The sequence below is a fragment of the Syngnathus acus genome, chromosome 12, assembly GCF_901709675.1.
Source record: "Syngnathus acus chromosome 12, fSynAcu1.2, whole genome shotgun sequence".
Lineage (NCBI taxonomy): Eukaryota > Metazoa > Chordata > Actinopteri > Syngnathiformes > Syngnathidae > Syngnathus > Syngnathus acus.
Genome location: NC_051097.1, coordinates 11,927,459 through 11,943,990, shown reverse-complemented (window position 1 = coordinate 11,943,990; position 16,532 = coordinate 11,927,459). Strand labels below are relative to the sequence as shown.

The window sequence follows — 16,532 nt, the reverse complement described above, 5'->3', positions numbered from 1 at the left end:
ACCAAACCTGTCGATTCTATTTTCTAGAATAATTTCCTACTCTGTATGTAATATGAAAATTGGATGGCTGTATAACAGACTTCTTTTCTTTGAAACGCGTGTTTGAGCGTTTTGGGTTCAGGAGGTGGCGCCACACCACCACACATGGGTCACGTGACGCGCGCTTGCCTGAACAGGACAAACGGTTGCGGCGGCCGGGCGGCCGGGCGGCCGGGCGGCCGGGCGGCCGGGCGGCCGGGCGGCCGGGCGGCCGGGCGGCCGGGCGGCCGGGCGGCCGGGCGGCCGGGCGGCCGGGCGGCCGGGCGGCCGGGCTTTACTTTGCAACCCAGACATTTAAGAGTTTCTAGTCAGCTTTGCAGTGATTGGCTCGTCACGACTCCCAATGTGGCAATAGCATGATGGCCGGAGAGAAAATATTCATTCGCATGAGCACATTAACTTCGTCAATGACTAAAAGCCAAGAGTATCGCCCTTCAAGGTTCTCACGAGTGTGTTGCATGCCTCAATGTTCCTCGACACTGGCTGGCGTCCAGTCCATGTTTGTGTCCACAAGTTCTTTGCTATTAGACGACGCCCGTCCCCGGACACTTGCTGGTGACCACTCGGTTGTCTGTCTTCATTTGATTTACAGAAGTAAATGGAGAGGTTTTTGTTGTGTTTTTAATCATCATTTTCATGCTGGTTTTCCGACACTGGTGACCACTCTGTTGTCTGTCTTAATTTGATTAACAGAGCGAGTTTTTTTTAAATTATCATCATTTCCATGCTGGTTTTCCGAGCGCGGCGCAGGAAACATCAGCTTTGGCGTCTTTTCATTTCACACCGCGGGCCCGCCTCGCACCCCGGCGGCACGGCACAGCGCGGCGCGGCACGGCCCCGCCCCCCGCGCAGGCCCTCCTGATGGATGAAGTTTTAATGCCGCTCAAAGGATTCATTCTTTCATTCTTTGGTCGGTTTCACTTACTTGCTGGATTTGCATAATGGGCAAAAAAATCTCCCAGCCTCCTCCACGCAGGTGAGGCGCCGCCGCCCCCGGAGGTGAATCAAGTGGTCCAATCGGACGCTAACGAGACGTTGGCTGTCGGCCATCTTAATTGATTGGCGATCACTCGAGATGTCGACAGGGAGCGGCGGCCGGGAGGACGCTCGAATCATTCTCCCGCCAGATTCATCATTAGCCGCCGAGGATGGGGTGCTGCGGGGGGGGGGGGGGGATACGGGGGGGAGGCGCTGCGTCCTTTATCCCGGCCGGCGTGTTTTCATCAGCGGCGGGCGGCCCCGGTGAATTATTCAGATTTGTGCAAATGACGACTTTTCATTTTCCGCCGGCGCGAGTGGAAATTGAACGTGACCCCGGCGACCCGCGGCGATACGGCTGACGGCGCGTAAGGTCGGCGAGACGGTGCGGCGCCGCCGAGGCGGTTAACCCGCTTTGTTAACCCCACCCCGACCCGCGCTTGGCCTTTTATGAGCACGCTTTAAATATTCTTGACAGAACAAAAGCAATCGTGTTGGCACAGCGCCGCCGGGTCAGGGGGCAGCGCCCGACACAAGCCGCACTTACGGACAGGAAGTAGGAAGATGCTCGGCGAGCGTCACCGCGCTCGGCCCTTTGACTCGATCCTCGCGGCAGCGCCGTTTGTTAGCTTGCGGTGGCGCGGTTTGAATATCGGCGCGATAAGACGTGCCTCGCTAGCCTTTGTCCCGACGCCCGAACGACTCTTCAAAGTGAAACAAATGTCAGCGGCACGTGAAAAGACACAACAGTATGTCGTCGTCGTCGTCGCCGCAGCGTGACACGTCTTGTGTGCTCGCATGTATTAGCATGTTCTCACAGTGGCGTGTAGTCAGAGCGTGGGAACAACCGGTGACGGCTGGTCACCGTGGAAGCGACCCGTACGGGCAGAGGCGTAGCCAGGAATTTTTCCAGTAGGGGCGCACGCCCACAGGAAAAAAAATCGAACATCACCCACGCCGTTCGCTGATCGCTAAAACAACGTCCGGGAGGCAAACGGTGAATGGATAACATCGCGCACATAGAATAGCGCAAGCACATTCGCGCAAGACCGAAAGAAAAAAACGGCATGAAAATGAAGAATCGAAAAAGCTCGACTTTTTTTTTTTTTTTTCAACCGGGGCGCCGCCCCGGCTCGCACCGGCTTGGCTACGCCTCTGCGTACGGGGGTGTAGTAACGGGCAAAAGCTTGTTGGTTGCGCTGTGCCATTCATTCCCAGCTTTGGGCAAATGTCCAACGCAACGCTGCAAGGTGCAGCGTGTTGGCCAGCGTCGCTCGCTCGACGTCGGGGTCAAGTGGCCGTAATGGCCTCAGGCGCGCGCGGCCGGGCTGATGGATGACACGCCGCGTAAACAGGAAGCCAAAGCGGCGCAAACAGGAAGTGAGAGCAGGTGTCTCATATTAAAAAAGGGAGGGCAGGAAAGACGCCCGGCGAGGCGACGCTTTTGCGCACGCTTCCTTCCGCCGCCCACGTCGAGTGGACAAAGTGGCGGAGGAAATTGGAGCGTCTCGTAGATGGCGGCACGTCGGCGGGCGCGGCTGCTTCTGCCGCATTGCACACGCATTGTGCTAGCTGTGTTGCCGACGCGTGCCGTTGTGTTTGTTGCGTCGTGCCGCGCGCTCTGCCGATGCAGCTGTGTTGCTCAGGTTGTGCTGCGTCTTTGCGCCCCGGTGCATGTGTTGGTAGTCGTCCGCAAGGCATATGTCGTTGTGTGTACTTGTTGCACGTGTGTGTCGGTGTAGTTGGGAGCGAGCAGCATGTAATTGAATTTGATGCAGCCTGGAACATTTCATTTGACGCCCCCCCCCCATCACCACCCCCACTCCATCCCTTTCACGTGCACAGATCCCTTCATGACATATTTATTCTTTCTTCTATTTGACACTTTGTGGGTTTGCCCATCTTCTGCGTGTCTGTTTGTGTGTGCGTGTCACGTTTGCGCGCTCCTAATTTGTGCGCATGTGTTGGGGGCGGGGCTTAGCGCAGCGCATTAGGAGCGCGGATCAGCGCAAATGGTGCTTTTAATTTGGAGGGCCGATCGATGAGGAGACTTGAGCGTTCAATGAAGCTTCTGATGAGGTCTTAAGCCGCCCGGGCCCCCGGGGGCCCAGGGGGAGCCCGAGGGCGGGGCCGTCCACGGGCCGTAATGAAGTGCGGCTATGCGGCGACATGCGGCGGCAAAATAGATTGAAGATGACGAGCTCTTCAAAGTCATTCCTCCGCCCTCCGCCGTCCCGCCCGAGGCCCCCAACCCCGGGCCGCCCCACCTGCCGCGGATTTACGGCGGCGTTCCGGAGCGAGATGCAATTTTTATGACCTTATTGCTTTTCTAGCACGCTAATCGCTTAGCGTTTGCCGGCAGACATGTTGCCCCCCGAGACCGCCGCCGGGTCATCCCATCATTGCCTCCGCCCACGCGCACCGCCACAATAAAAGCCTCGCCGCGTGTGTGTACGTACGTACGTGTGTGTGTGTGTGTGTCCACTTTAAAATCGATGGGTAACGCGCTAACGCTTCCTTCGGCGGGGAGGCCGCACCGATCGACGGACGATCCATCGATTGATTGATTGATTGATTGCTGTCAAACATAGCCGTGTTAGCATTAGCCACATTTCTGTTAGACGCGCTATTGATCATCAGGCCCACTCACGTGATGTTTAATCAATGGGTAATTGAATCATCCGGTCGCCGGGACAACCGTGAAGGGGGCGGGGCTACATGCCACCCACATGTTTTTATGAGTTAAGGTCAGCAAAGGTGCGCGGCGCGGATGCCAACGGAATATTAGCAAAATGTTGTAACAATGCTAATGCAAGATTAACAACACACTAGCACAATGACATAGTTCACAAATGGTTAGCACAAGGCTAACGCAGCATTGTCACAATATCAGAAATTTGTGACATCATTGGCACGGTTAGCACAATACTATCACAATACCAGCAAATTGGAAGGCCGACGCTAAGGCAACGTTGGCACGAGGCTAAGAGAAGAAGCACCAATTGTTGGCACAAGGCTGACGCAATCTTAGGAATTTTGCCAATCCATACATAGCACAATGCTATTGCAACATTAGCACTATATTGGCAGAGTGCTATGCCATTGTTGATTGGCAACGTGACACGCACAACGATAATTAGCATCAGCTCAACGCAGCGGGTTGTCGGCCACCCTAACCCGGCCGGCGCCACACCAGTGCAACGTTAGCACCGGCCGGGCCCGCTGTCACGACAAGCCAAGGGCCTCTACGTTGCCTATTTTGAAGGTCGGCAAAGGCAAAAGTTGGACTCGGCTCACGCGAGCGCACGCTCGCTCGCTCGGTCCGCGGTGAGCGTCGACCTCCGAGCTTCCCAGAAGCTAACAGCTAATGAGATTAGAACGCTAACCAAGCAGGCAAATGTTATTAAATCACGCTAAGTGCTTCTTAATTGATTGATGGCCGCTAACGAGCGCGCGCTGCGCCGTCCGTCGCTTGGCCATGACATCATCTCGCATTCCCGCTCGGCTTAGCCTCAATGCTGCAGCCGCCCGCCGCCGCCGCCGCCGCCGCACACGTTTTGCTCCGTTAATATGTGTGCTCACATGACAATGAAACAGTGAAAGGTGTTTATTATTCGAAGTGATCTCAGTTTTGTATTTATTTGAAAATGTGCGTCTGTAAGTGACCGGAATGTGTGTCCACGTGTACGTGCGGATGTAAGCGTGTGCATATGAACAGGCCCGTGTGCCTTTTGGTTTGTGTGTGTGGTGATAGAAGTCGAGAACGTGCTGCAAAAGTGTACAATGTGCCTGCGAGCGTGTTTGTGTCTGTACACAATGTGGGAAGTGTGTACGTCAGGAGAATGTGTGTGTGCGTGCGTGCGTGTATTTGTTAATTGCTTGTGTAGTGTGTGCATCCGTCTGCGTGTGTCACATCTGTGGGTATGTGAATGTGTGCGTGGTTATTTGCGCACTGAATGTATGTTCTGCATGTGTGTGTGTCCATGCGTTGCTTTTTGGCACGTCTGTGCTTTTCGCCGCGTGTGCGTGTGTTATGATTGGCCCATCTGGACTCTGACAGATTGTTAATGTTTCTTTTTACCATAAAAGACCGAAAGTACAGGGCGCGCGTGCGCAAATGTGTTTGACCACACGCGCCGTCTCCCTCACGCCGTGTTGAGACGCGCACGCTAGGCCGAGGTGGCGGCGGCAGCCGGCGTGCTCGAGTTTTCTGTGTTGACTTCGCTCACGGCGAGTCTGACGTCAGACACGCAAGAGACACAAAAGAGGTTTATTTGAGCACGGCACACCGCGGCGGCGGCGGGTGGGCGTGCGTGCGTGCGTGCGAGCGGAATCCGCTGTTTTAAAAGATCACAAAGTCAAATAAAGCATCTTTGTCTTTGACTAGTGGTGGGCGGGGCTGGCTGGCAGTCCAGCGCTTGTGGGTTTGAACGCCAGCTACGGCCTTTGCACGTGCTCGTTTTAAACGCTCACGTCGCAAAAGCGTGTTTGTCGAAATGTGGCAAGCGACCTGTCTGTCGCTCATTTGGTGCCTTTTGATGGGCTGCCGACCAGTCCGTTGTACACGCCTGACGCAAAGTGAACGGAATGGCGACCAATCCTTTGTTTGTCTGCGCAGCACGCGCACTGGCATCGACAGGCTATTTGTGCGTGCGCCCTGACATTGACCGGTGGACAGTATTGTTTGTCTTCGAGCGCTCTTACCTCGACTGGCGAGCGGCCCATCCGTCGTCATTTGACCACGTGCCCATCGTCATCGGCGCCGTCACGTGACCGCATGCCCGTCCTCGTGGTCACGCGCTCACAAGACCTGTTGACCAACACAAGTCAGACACCAGCTTCTGTTGCTCATGTTGCTCTTTTGTTTGCACCTTAGCACGTATGTGCATTTGCATTTCAAACCAACAAAGGCCAGTCTGTGTGTGTGTGTGTGTGTGTGTTGAGTCGTCGCCATGACGATGCATGTGTTCATTGTCTCTTTGAGGATGAGGTGTCACGAGGTCATAGGTGACGAGGTGGTCATCAAGCTCCATTTTGCTTAATGGCGACGAGCAGAGTTGTGCGGGCGCGGCCCGAGGTTAACATCCTCCCCCCCCCCGTGGATATGTTTCATCTTTAATAGGTCGATTAATGCTAACGGCAAGTCGGAGCGGCACGCCTCGCCCGAGAGCCGATGGTCATCCGTGACGGTCGTCCATGATTGGTCGTCTCGCCGCGTCTATTTCAACCTTGACGGGGCGGCGCGGAGGTGCTAATGAACAAGCGGAACGCTAATGAAGACGGACGGCGCCTTAATGCAACTATGGCGCTAAGCTTAAAAGCCACTTTGTCTTCTGCTTCATCTGCTCGCTAAAAGCGAACGCCGCGCCACTCTCGACCTTTTGCGGTGGAGGGGCGGCCGGCAAAGTGAGAGGGTAGAGTCCGGCAAATAAGAGCGCAGCCGACCATTAGCATAATGCGAAGTCAACATTGTCGCTACGCTAACAGAAGGCGCGCATTACACTGACATATTAGTAAATGCTAACGCAGTATTAGCATAGACTAATGCTAACATAACAATCTCTTCACTGTCCACAATGTCAGTGCACTCGTTAGCGTGTTTAGCTAAAGCCCTGCTGATATTCGTGTGGTGTTAATGATGTATATACTATCTACTTTTGTGCCTACATAGTGCATAGACTGTTGCTGCTGTGTGCTACTAAACATTTGTTGCTAACCTTACCTTAAGCTTATACTGCCCAAATAGCATTAGTGGCGGAAAGTGGCGAAAATCAAGTGTTTGTGTTTGACAAAACTGGACAAGGTGCTTCATGCTGTGCTCATAATAATAATCATGAAAAGGAGAAGACAACAGCTGCTGGAGAGCAGCTTAATAGGACACGTCCATCATTGTCAGCATGGAGATGTGAAGACGTGGACATGTAGACGTGGCCGTGCGTGCGTGCGTGTGGGGGGGGGGGGGGGGGAGGGAGGTTCGACAGGGAGGAAGAGAGGGGGCTGCCGCCACCACCGTGTGGGACAGATAACGCCGCTGGCGTTGCTAACGCCGTCTTGAGCGCTTCCTGTTTTTTGGCAGCAGCTGTTTCACGCCTTGGTTTGTACGCTGACTAACGAGACTGCTGCCGCCAAACGGTCCCCCGACCCCGCCCATTTGATCTCCCGCAATCTGCACGACGAGGTTATCACAAACGCAGAAATGGCCGACAATCTGCTGCCATTAAGATGCTCACTAATGGCCCCTTTTCACAAGGTGCCATTTGATACACACGCACGCACGCACACACACACACACACACACACACACACACACACACACACACACACACACACACACACACACACACACACACACACACACACACACACACACACACACACACACACACACACACACACACACACACACACACACACACACACACACACACACACACACACACACACACACACACACACACACACACACACACACACACACACACACACGCGAACACGCATGCACACGCAAACACGACGCATTGAACACGATTGTACAAAGTGCACAAGCAGAAAACATGGTGTGGTCCACAGGTAGCACAAGACACGACACTCGATACTTTTCCAATTGACGATTCCATGCAAAACGGCAGGCAATAAATTGTCGACACTGGCGCTGCGCAAAGATAACATAATGTTGCTGAGCTCAATGGCTCGTGTTGTGGCACAAAGAGCAACATGTGTTGATTGACAGCTCCTTTGTCCAGTGACCACGCCCACTCCCCCCGGAGCAATAAAAATGGCCACCCTCCATCATTTGTTATCCCGCTAGGGCGCTAATTAGCCGCCACAACAAGAGCATTGTAGCCAAACGGCGGGGCACGCCCCCACTAAACGCCTGCGCTGCGCCGATACACTTGTTGTGAGCGCCTTGTTAGCGCGTCGCCACGCCAACAGCGCGACAACGGCCTGAGACCGCATGCGAGCGAGCGAGCGAGCGAGCGAGCGAGCACACACACAAGATGCGCACGAGGTGTAACAGTAGGAAAACACACTCACGCATGACACTTTCTTTCATCTGGAAGACTGTAGTGCACAGTGTGTGTGCAAGTGTAGGTGTAGGTGTATGGTGTCTGTTTTACTGTGTTTGTATTTGTGTGTTTACTGATTTTGTGTAGTGTTGAAAATTTGGTGTGTCAGATTCTTGCATGCAGGTCTCGTGTTGTGCGCGTATTGCTGCAGACGAGCGTCTACGTTTGTGTATGCAAGTTTGTGTAGACACGCATCCTCTTCTTGCCGTGTTGTCGGCGCTCATGCTAATCCACATTTTTATTTATGCGCCGCTGTGGGGATGAAGGCAACATTTAATTTCATTTTCATCCTCGCTGACTCGCTCGCTTCCTTGCACACGTACACACACACACGTATACACGCACACACACGCGCGCATCACATAGGAATTCATGACTTTGTGCCCATTTCAATCCAACATTCAAAACACAGCTGAACACACGCTCACACTCAGACTACTTCCTGTCCTCCTTCTTGTACTTCCTCCCTGTTTGCTTGTCATGTGACAAACGTGTAATGATCCTCACCATCATCATCATCACGTGACTTGGACATCCACTTTTTTTTCATTGCTTTTCATATGATGTATTATTTGTGCCCTCTCTGCATCCATTGCAGCCTGGTGATCCTGAAAGGGGGATCCTTCCATCTGTGGTCCCAGCTTTCTCATTTTTGGGAGTTTTTCCTTGCCCTTTTGGGAGCTTAAGATCAGGGGATGCTTTGAGAATAATTGTCCATTTTTGTCTATGTCAAGCCCTTTGAGACTGCTTGTGATTTAGGGATATACAAATCAACTTGACTTGACTTGACGTTAGCCATTCACAAGCAGTTGAGGCATGAGTGACTGTGAGCGTTGTTGATCATGTCAAAAAAGTGGTGATGTTCTGTGGTCAGCTGCTTTGTGCTGTCACCTGATCTCCGGGAATCCCTTGGGGTCCCAGGCAGCAGTGACAGTGAGGATCTGTTTGTGTGTGTGTGTGTGTGTGTGTGTGTGTGTGTGTGTGTGTGTGCGTGCGTGTGTGAGGATGCTAACGACTTTGCAAGGTCGCTCATTAACTTTCTGTGAGCACAAGCGTTAACTTTATTATTGACTAGACAGGATACACAAGACACAACCTCTGACATGCACACTCCATCTATACGCACCCACACACACACACCAAATGGTAAACACTCCATTGACGCGCACGCACGCACGCACGCACGCACACACACACACACACACACACGCAAGTCCCAAACAGCAGTCGCACACACGCACACATTATATTTCTACACACACACACACACGGGCAAAGCACGTGTAGAGAAGGTGAAATAATACGACAACATTAGTGACAAACTCACGGCGCGCAGAATGTCTGACTGTGACTAGCGGCACGTGTGACATCATGCGCTGGAGAATCGAGCTCGTGTTGCACCAACGTCGCTGACGTGCGAAGGTCGATGCCGTCAACGCTACAGGCCCGGCCCGGCCCGCTCTCTCTCTCGCCAATGGACACGGACAACGCCGCGTTGGACAGGCCGGCGGCTCCACTCTGGCTGCTGTCACGCGCCTGCCATACGCACGCACGCACGCACGCACGCCTCACTCCAAGCGCTATCACACGCATGCGCACATGCCTCTGACCTACATGCTCACTTGAAGGTCACAAGCACACGCGTAGTCACGTGCACACACTCCACGCACACACACGCGCGCGCGCGCATCAACGTAAAGATGCTTTCGCTCACGGCACGCACATGCACGACGAGGGCACGCCAGGTTTGAGTGCACGTGGTCTGGACAGCGGCAGGATTGGCGCGTTAATGAGGCACTCTGGCGCCCGCCGAGTCCCACCCCGAGCGTCCCGCTGTCGAGGCTAACGGCCCCCGATGGCGCGATGACATCATAAACACGAGACCTCCCGTTCGAGCCTTGCCGTCAAACGTCCTTAAACGGCCGCCACGCTCACTAATCGCCGCCAATTGCCGTCCTCCTTCTTGACATTAGTCGGTGAACGCGGGGGGGGTTAGATATCTGTCACTTTGTCAAGGACACTGCCGCAACCACAAGTGTGTGTGTGTGTGTGTGTGTGCGTGCGTGTGTGTGCTTTTGTGTATGTGTGTGCTGGGATTCAAACCTGCTCACTCAACTAACTGCACACACACAATAATGTACGTGGGAAAAATGACAAGGGCAACGTGAGAATGCGGCTAACGCGGTTCATGTGCTGAGCGCCATGTGATGCGGCAACTTTCTCAGCATTCACCACTGGACGTGGGAGGTCGCGACCCCCCCCCCCCCCCCCCCCCCTCGGTAGGCATGAGGCGTGTCATCATCAAACGTTAGCACAACATTCTCACTAACTGCACTAACACCAACGCTTGTTGTTATTAGCATCAAAGACACATTGAAAGCACGAAGAAAAGAAACACAAAGATTATTTGCATGCTGCTAATGGACACAATTAGCCCACAAAGCGGCAGTGTGTGCGCGTGTGTGTGTGTGTGTGTGTGCGCGCGTGTGCATGCGCATATGTGTGCGTGCGCATGGTTTACACAGCTTGGCGGCACACATGGCGTCGGAGCGTTGAAGGCCAATTGTAATATTTGGACAAGTTTTCAAAGTTTTGGCAAGTCACAGACAGAAAGTTGGGGGGGGGGGGCTACAGGGCATGTCTTTAAAAGCGTGTCATTTCCTGACACGCCGCCCGCGTCACGCTCAGCGGGTCGGCGCCGGGTCACAAGGACGGCCTGACCGCAAACACGCTAACTGGTCGCCACTCATACCTCCTGCCGTTGTCTCGTTTTTAGAATTGTGTTGTTTTTAGCATTTTTGCAAAAGATGCATTATTCCGTTATGTTATGTTCGCAATGTAAATGACAACAATCCAAAAATAACACAAAAGGACAAAAATGGCAACATTGTACTCATGCACTGTGAAAGATTCTCGTTAGCATTTTGAAATACCGTGCCAGCATGGTGATCTTGTTCTGTTAGCGTGATGCTAATGTTGCGATAGCATCGTGCCAACGCACTACCACCATGTGCTCGCATTCTCCTAAAGTTGCTTTTAACATTGTGCAAATGTAATGTTAGCATGATACAATGTTGCACCACAATTCTGTTACCTTTTCCCCTTCTCTTTTTGCTAGCGTTGTGCCAGAATTGTTTGTACGTCAAAGGTTGGCATTGCGCTAGCGTCGTCGTTTCGCTCCTCTTGCCTATGCGTGGCAAAGGCCTCGCCGGAGTGTCATTAGCGTAGCGCTACGTTCCCACCTCGGCGGCGTCAGGACGTAGACGATTAAGGAGGAAAGCGGCAAGCAAAATAAAAGCTAACGACGACGTTTACGGAGCAGCTGCAAAAAAGCCGCCGACGCGCTAACGATCTTCATTAAGTCGTTAATCGCGGTGACATCGTCAGCGGAGGATTACGGGGCGGTCGCCGGCGGCTGGCGGGAAACAGGATGCGCCAGGCTCCGTATGAATCCAAATGAGGAAAAGTTCATTTCCTGTTTGAAGACGAGAGATGACTTCCCCGATTGGGAAGAAAGAGGCGACGATTCCCGGCCGGCCCTCTTTCCTCCATCCCTGCCTGGCCAGCCAGCCAGCCAGCCAGCGGGCGGGCAGGCGGGCGGGACCCCGGCGCGGCGCTCCCGAGCTTTCCCGCCGGAATTGACGGCACGCTGATTTATGGGCCTTACTGCGCCGCATAATTAATTTTATGCATATGACTTCCTTTACAATTACCATGGCGACCCACGCCACGTACATCAAGGTTTCCTTAATTGCACATTCATCACGCAAAGTCCCTAAAGTCGCGTGCACGAGAGGCTGGCCGGCTGGCTGGCCGGCCCCGGACATCCAGAAACGGAGAGCGGGCGCACCGCTGGAGGAATTGCGCAAGCTCACGGTGGGCGGAAAGCAGATGGGTCCGAGATGGCTCCGAGATGGCTCCGTCATGGCTCCGTCATGGCTCCGAGATGGCTCCGTCATGGCTCTGAGATGGCTCCGTCATGGCTCCGTCATGGCTCCGAGATGGCTCCGTCATGGCTCCGTCATGGCTCCGTCATGGCTCCGTCATGGCTCCGAGATGGCTCCGAGATGGCTCCGTCATGGCTCCGTCATGGCCTTTGCTGCAATTGCTTCATTCATCCAAATGGGTTTCCCGCACCTCGCCATTGCAATGTTTTCGATTTGCTCCTTCAATTCGACTCCAAGCTTTGTCTCCATTCAACAAAGTCCACTGTGCGCAGTTTGCTTGCTCCTTTGAAGCGGCAGCGTCAATTCAATGAATCCCGGATTCAGTTAAAAGGCAAAGACCGCATATTGTGAGGCGCGAGCAAAATTGCGAGCCGGGACGGGACAAACTTGGAGAAGAAAAAGTCATCAATGTCGAAATCGCAGTTTGCAGTTTGCTTAGGAGCGGTTTCATTCACTTGATGAAAGGGGACCATTTGAAGCGCAGGCGACGAGGAACGTCAAGCTGATCAAGTGTTGAATCATTGAACTCACCCTGGAACACCATGACGAGGAAGATTGGAGCGTGAATGTTTGATGGCTGGCTAGCCGGCGGATGGATGGATGGATGGATGGATGGATGGATGGATGGATGGATGGACGGACGGACGGACGGACGGACGGACGGACGGACGGATGGCACGTGTGGGCCGGGCCAAGCCAAGGCGACTTCAACAGCGGTCCAGATCTTTGCAAAGGCCAGTTGGCCATTGCGTGCGCCGGCTGCCAATCCAACCCCATCTCATCTCATCTCATCCCATCCCATCCCATCCCATCCCATTCTGTGGCCCCAACGCATCGTAGCGGATTCAAACACACGTGCGCCGCCGGGTCCATTCATCACGCAGGGTCCCGACAGTGACGGATGGTCCCTAATGGGGGAGGGGGGGGAACGCCTCTCCCCCACGTTGACAGGCGAGCGACACGCGAGTGCCGCTAGCGAGTGCGGCCATTAATAATGGCGGTGTTCGGCCGGTGTCACGGGCGTGTGGCCGCAGTCACGGCGCGTGATCTTTAATCAAGTGCGCGGCGGCGAGCGCTAATGAAAAGATGGCGCCCAAATTGGAGGCGTGCGCTGGCCGCAGCCACGCGTGACACCGGCCGCCGACCCATCTGCGTGAGCGGTGAGCGCGTGGGGGCGTTTCCACGACAACTCATCATCACAAGCCCATTGACACCTGCGGCCCCTTTTGGCCACCTCGGGCCCGTTTGCCATGCGCCCGCCCGCCCGCCGCAATGTTCATGCTACACGCGGATGGGATCAGGACCATTTTTGCCACGTCAAAAACAATTTGCACTTTTGGAAGTTGCTCATTATTTGACGTGATGGACGGAATGCAAGGCGACGTTTGTCGCCTTTCACGCGACTTTGCGGCGTCAAACATTGAAAAGCTTTGGAGTGTTTTCAAATCCAATTGCCACGCTAATGACAAGAGCCGCAGAGCGGCTAATCCCCGAGCGACGCCACGCTCGGCGTGTGGTTAGCGGGAGGCGGAGCTTCCCTTAATCACATTGCACCCAGCTAATTGACTTACAAAGCGCAGTCGCTAACTGGCGCTGGTGCTAGTTTGTCCGTCCGCGGCGAGACACCTTGAGCGAGCGAGCGAGCTTGATGCTAAGCCTGGCAAACGAGTTCCTTCACCACCACAACGCGACTTTTGCCTTCTTAACAACTGATCAGCGTTTGCCCACCGCAATAAGAACAAACGAGAAGAAGGAGACGTGCTCGTTAGCCAATGAGAGGCAGCGGCGGCGTGCCCCCATCGACGAATGCAACTGAAGTGCAATTAGCGTCTATTGGCCTCAATTTGGCTCTATTAGCAGCGTGGTCACGGTGACCAGCGTCCACCACTTTGTCTCCTCCTCGGTCGGTTAGTAAACATTGGCGGGGCGGGCCCCCCGCCCGCCCCCCCTCCGAGCGTGTCGTCACGACCGCCGGGGACCATCGGGACCATCTGCCTTAACTCCCTTTAACTAAGCCGCCGCCCACTTGCTTTAACTCGCCCACCGCCATCTGCGCTTGCTCTTTTGTGCGGGCTGCAGCGGCGTTCTCCGACCCCCAGCTACCATTATTCAAACACAACCTGTTAGCAGCACTCATTTATTCATTGCCTTTTCACTGACACACCCACCGTGACCTCTGAGCCCCGACATCCTTTGACTCGCTACACTGGCGTCAACCCGCCAACTGCCGCCGTGTATCACCTTGTAACCATAGCGACGGGTCATCAATACATTAGGAGACACTGCGAGTTCCCTTCAAAATAAAAGCCTTATCATCTTGGCCAAGATGCTGACTCGCATTGTCAAGGTGCTCCATTTACTCCAAGCAAGACGCCAACACAAACAAAGACACAAAAGGCACCTAAAAAGACACACACACACACACACGCGCGCGCGCACCCTTGTCATCTCGTTCCACGGTGACGCTTTGGACGTTGAGAAAAGGGGGCGTGGCTTGGGCCCAATCAGCTGCTAACTGGGCCCTTTGAGCGTTATTTTGTTGCCGTTGAGGATGGCGAAGCCGGCCAGGACGCCCGCCGATGCAAATGTGGCTCCGGAATTTCCACGGAGGCTTGCGCAATCTTTTCAATCCTCCATTTAGCAAATGTGAGCCATTGATCCCGCAATACGGATGCCCGTCAGGAGCCTCGTCACGCATGTCATTGCCAACGCGCACACGCGGACAAACATGCACACTCACGCAGTGTGTGTGCGTGTGCGTGCGTGCGCGGACACAAAAATATGACTGGCGCAAATCCACCTAAACACACACACATTTGGGTGCACGTCACGTTAGCTTCGTTAGCATGCAAATGTTTAGCTACGTGCGCAAAATGTCCAAACAAGGCCGCCGTCTTCTTGAGTTCAATGACGCTAACGAGCCTTTGATGCTCTCAATTTGCATCATGGACCTCTTCATCTTTCCGCGCACACGTGTGTTAAACAGATTCACGGCCGCGCACAGTCAAAGATGCTAATGGGCGGGGCCGTGTTGGGCGGTGGCGGAGGATGAAGGTGTGCGCGCAGGGGTCAACAAGGTTGCACCGGCCGTCAAGAAGGCGCTGATGGTGGCCACGGAGACACTGTGATGTCATCACCATCATCACTAAACACGCACGCGCGACGCAGGAAGTAGCCGTGCGGCGACAGGAAGCAGTCAGGGAGCGAGCCGGCGGTCACCAGGTCGTGAGTTCACGAGGTCTGCTTGCGGCCTTGCGGGCGGAGCTTATCGATCCCGGTGAGTGCCTCTTGGCAACATGTCAAAGGTGAGCGTTCCTAGGAAGCTTTCAAAGCACCGGCGACCCTTCGCCTGATCAATACGGCCAGACCGCAGCGCCCGTGATGTCATCCTGCGTGGTGTGTTCGGAAAGGAGAAGAAAATGTTCGCGGCTTAGGCTAGGCTCGCTCATCTCCATGTCGAGCCCAGCCCAATCACGTTTCTTCCTCTCGCCCTTGCCCTGATGACGGCAACGTCTCTGAGGCCTTCACGTGTGGCCGCCGCAGTTGACAAGTACTCTCGGGACGGTTTGACTTTTTCCTTCCGGGACGCCGACTTTAACGCCAAACGATATGAATTCATTGAATCGGCTGCCTTTTCGCTAGATGTTAGCATGGCAGTGGGGAAGGGCGGGCGGGTTAGCAGACACACGCGCGCGCACACACACACACAAAGAATCCCCCCACGCACACTAACACGCAAAGGCAACTAAATCTCAACTCATGACCAAGCACACACAAATGCGCATACGTTAGGAAATGAATGTGCACTCAAACATACAAAGAAATGTACACACGTATTCATTTGACCAGCCTTTTATTATTACTACTACTACTACAATTAATAATAATAATGATCATCATTATTATTATGATTATTATTATGATGGTTTTTTTTTATGAATATTATTCGAGTCCAGGTTCAATCACGCTTGTTACTTTTTAATCACATTTCGTCAGCCTCATCTCGTTTTTATTTAGTCAGGTTTGACCGCGAGTGATCGATGAGGTCCTCTCGGAGTTGCCCGACCAAGCAAGCGAGCAAGCGAGCGAGCAAGCAAGCAATACGACGCGCCGCGCCGCGCCCCGCCTCAGTTTGCACAAATTCAACTGCACACACAATTGCATCGCCAAGTACATGTAGTGGGTTTGCTTAACGTAGGAGCATTGTAAGGCGCAAGTGTCATGCGCCGTTCTAAAAGAAAAACAACCACGAGCAGCAGCAGCAGCAGCAGCAGCAAACTTTTTTGCTAACTTACCACGACAATGGCTTTGGGGTGAACTGCGACGTGTCTTTGTGGTTGTTTCCATGTCTTCCACTGAAAGCAAGCATAAGGACTTTTTTTCTCCACTTCCATGTAGCGAAAATGTGTCCATAGATCACGGTGTCTGTTTCTCCGCCGTTGGCACTTAACAAAGATTATTTCCCCGTGGATCTCGCGAGAGCTTGATCGAGACAGTGCTA

At 53.8% G+C, this 16,532-nt stretch overlaps 1 long non-coding RNA gene across 1 annotated transcript; it reads right to left on the bottom strand.

Annotated features, from left to right (window-relative positions):
* Positions 1-526: 526 nt before the first annotated feature.
* On the bottom strand, positions 527-16,490 carry LOC119131539. Its single transcript, XR_005099681.1, has 3 exons — positions 16,327-16,490; positions 5,722-5,827; positions 527-614 (listed from the first exon to the last, which is right to left on the bottom strand). It is a non-coding gene; the product is annotated as an uncharacterized LOC119131539 (long non-coding RNA).
* Positions 16,491-16,532: the final 42 nt, after the last annotated feature.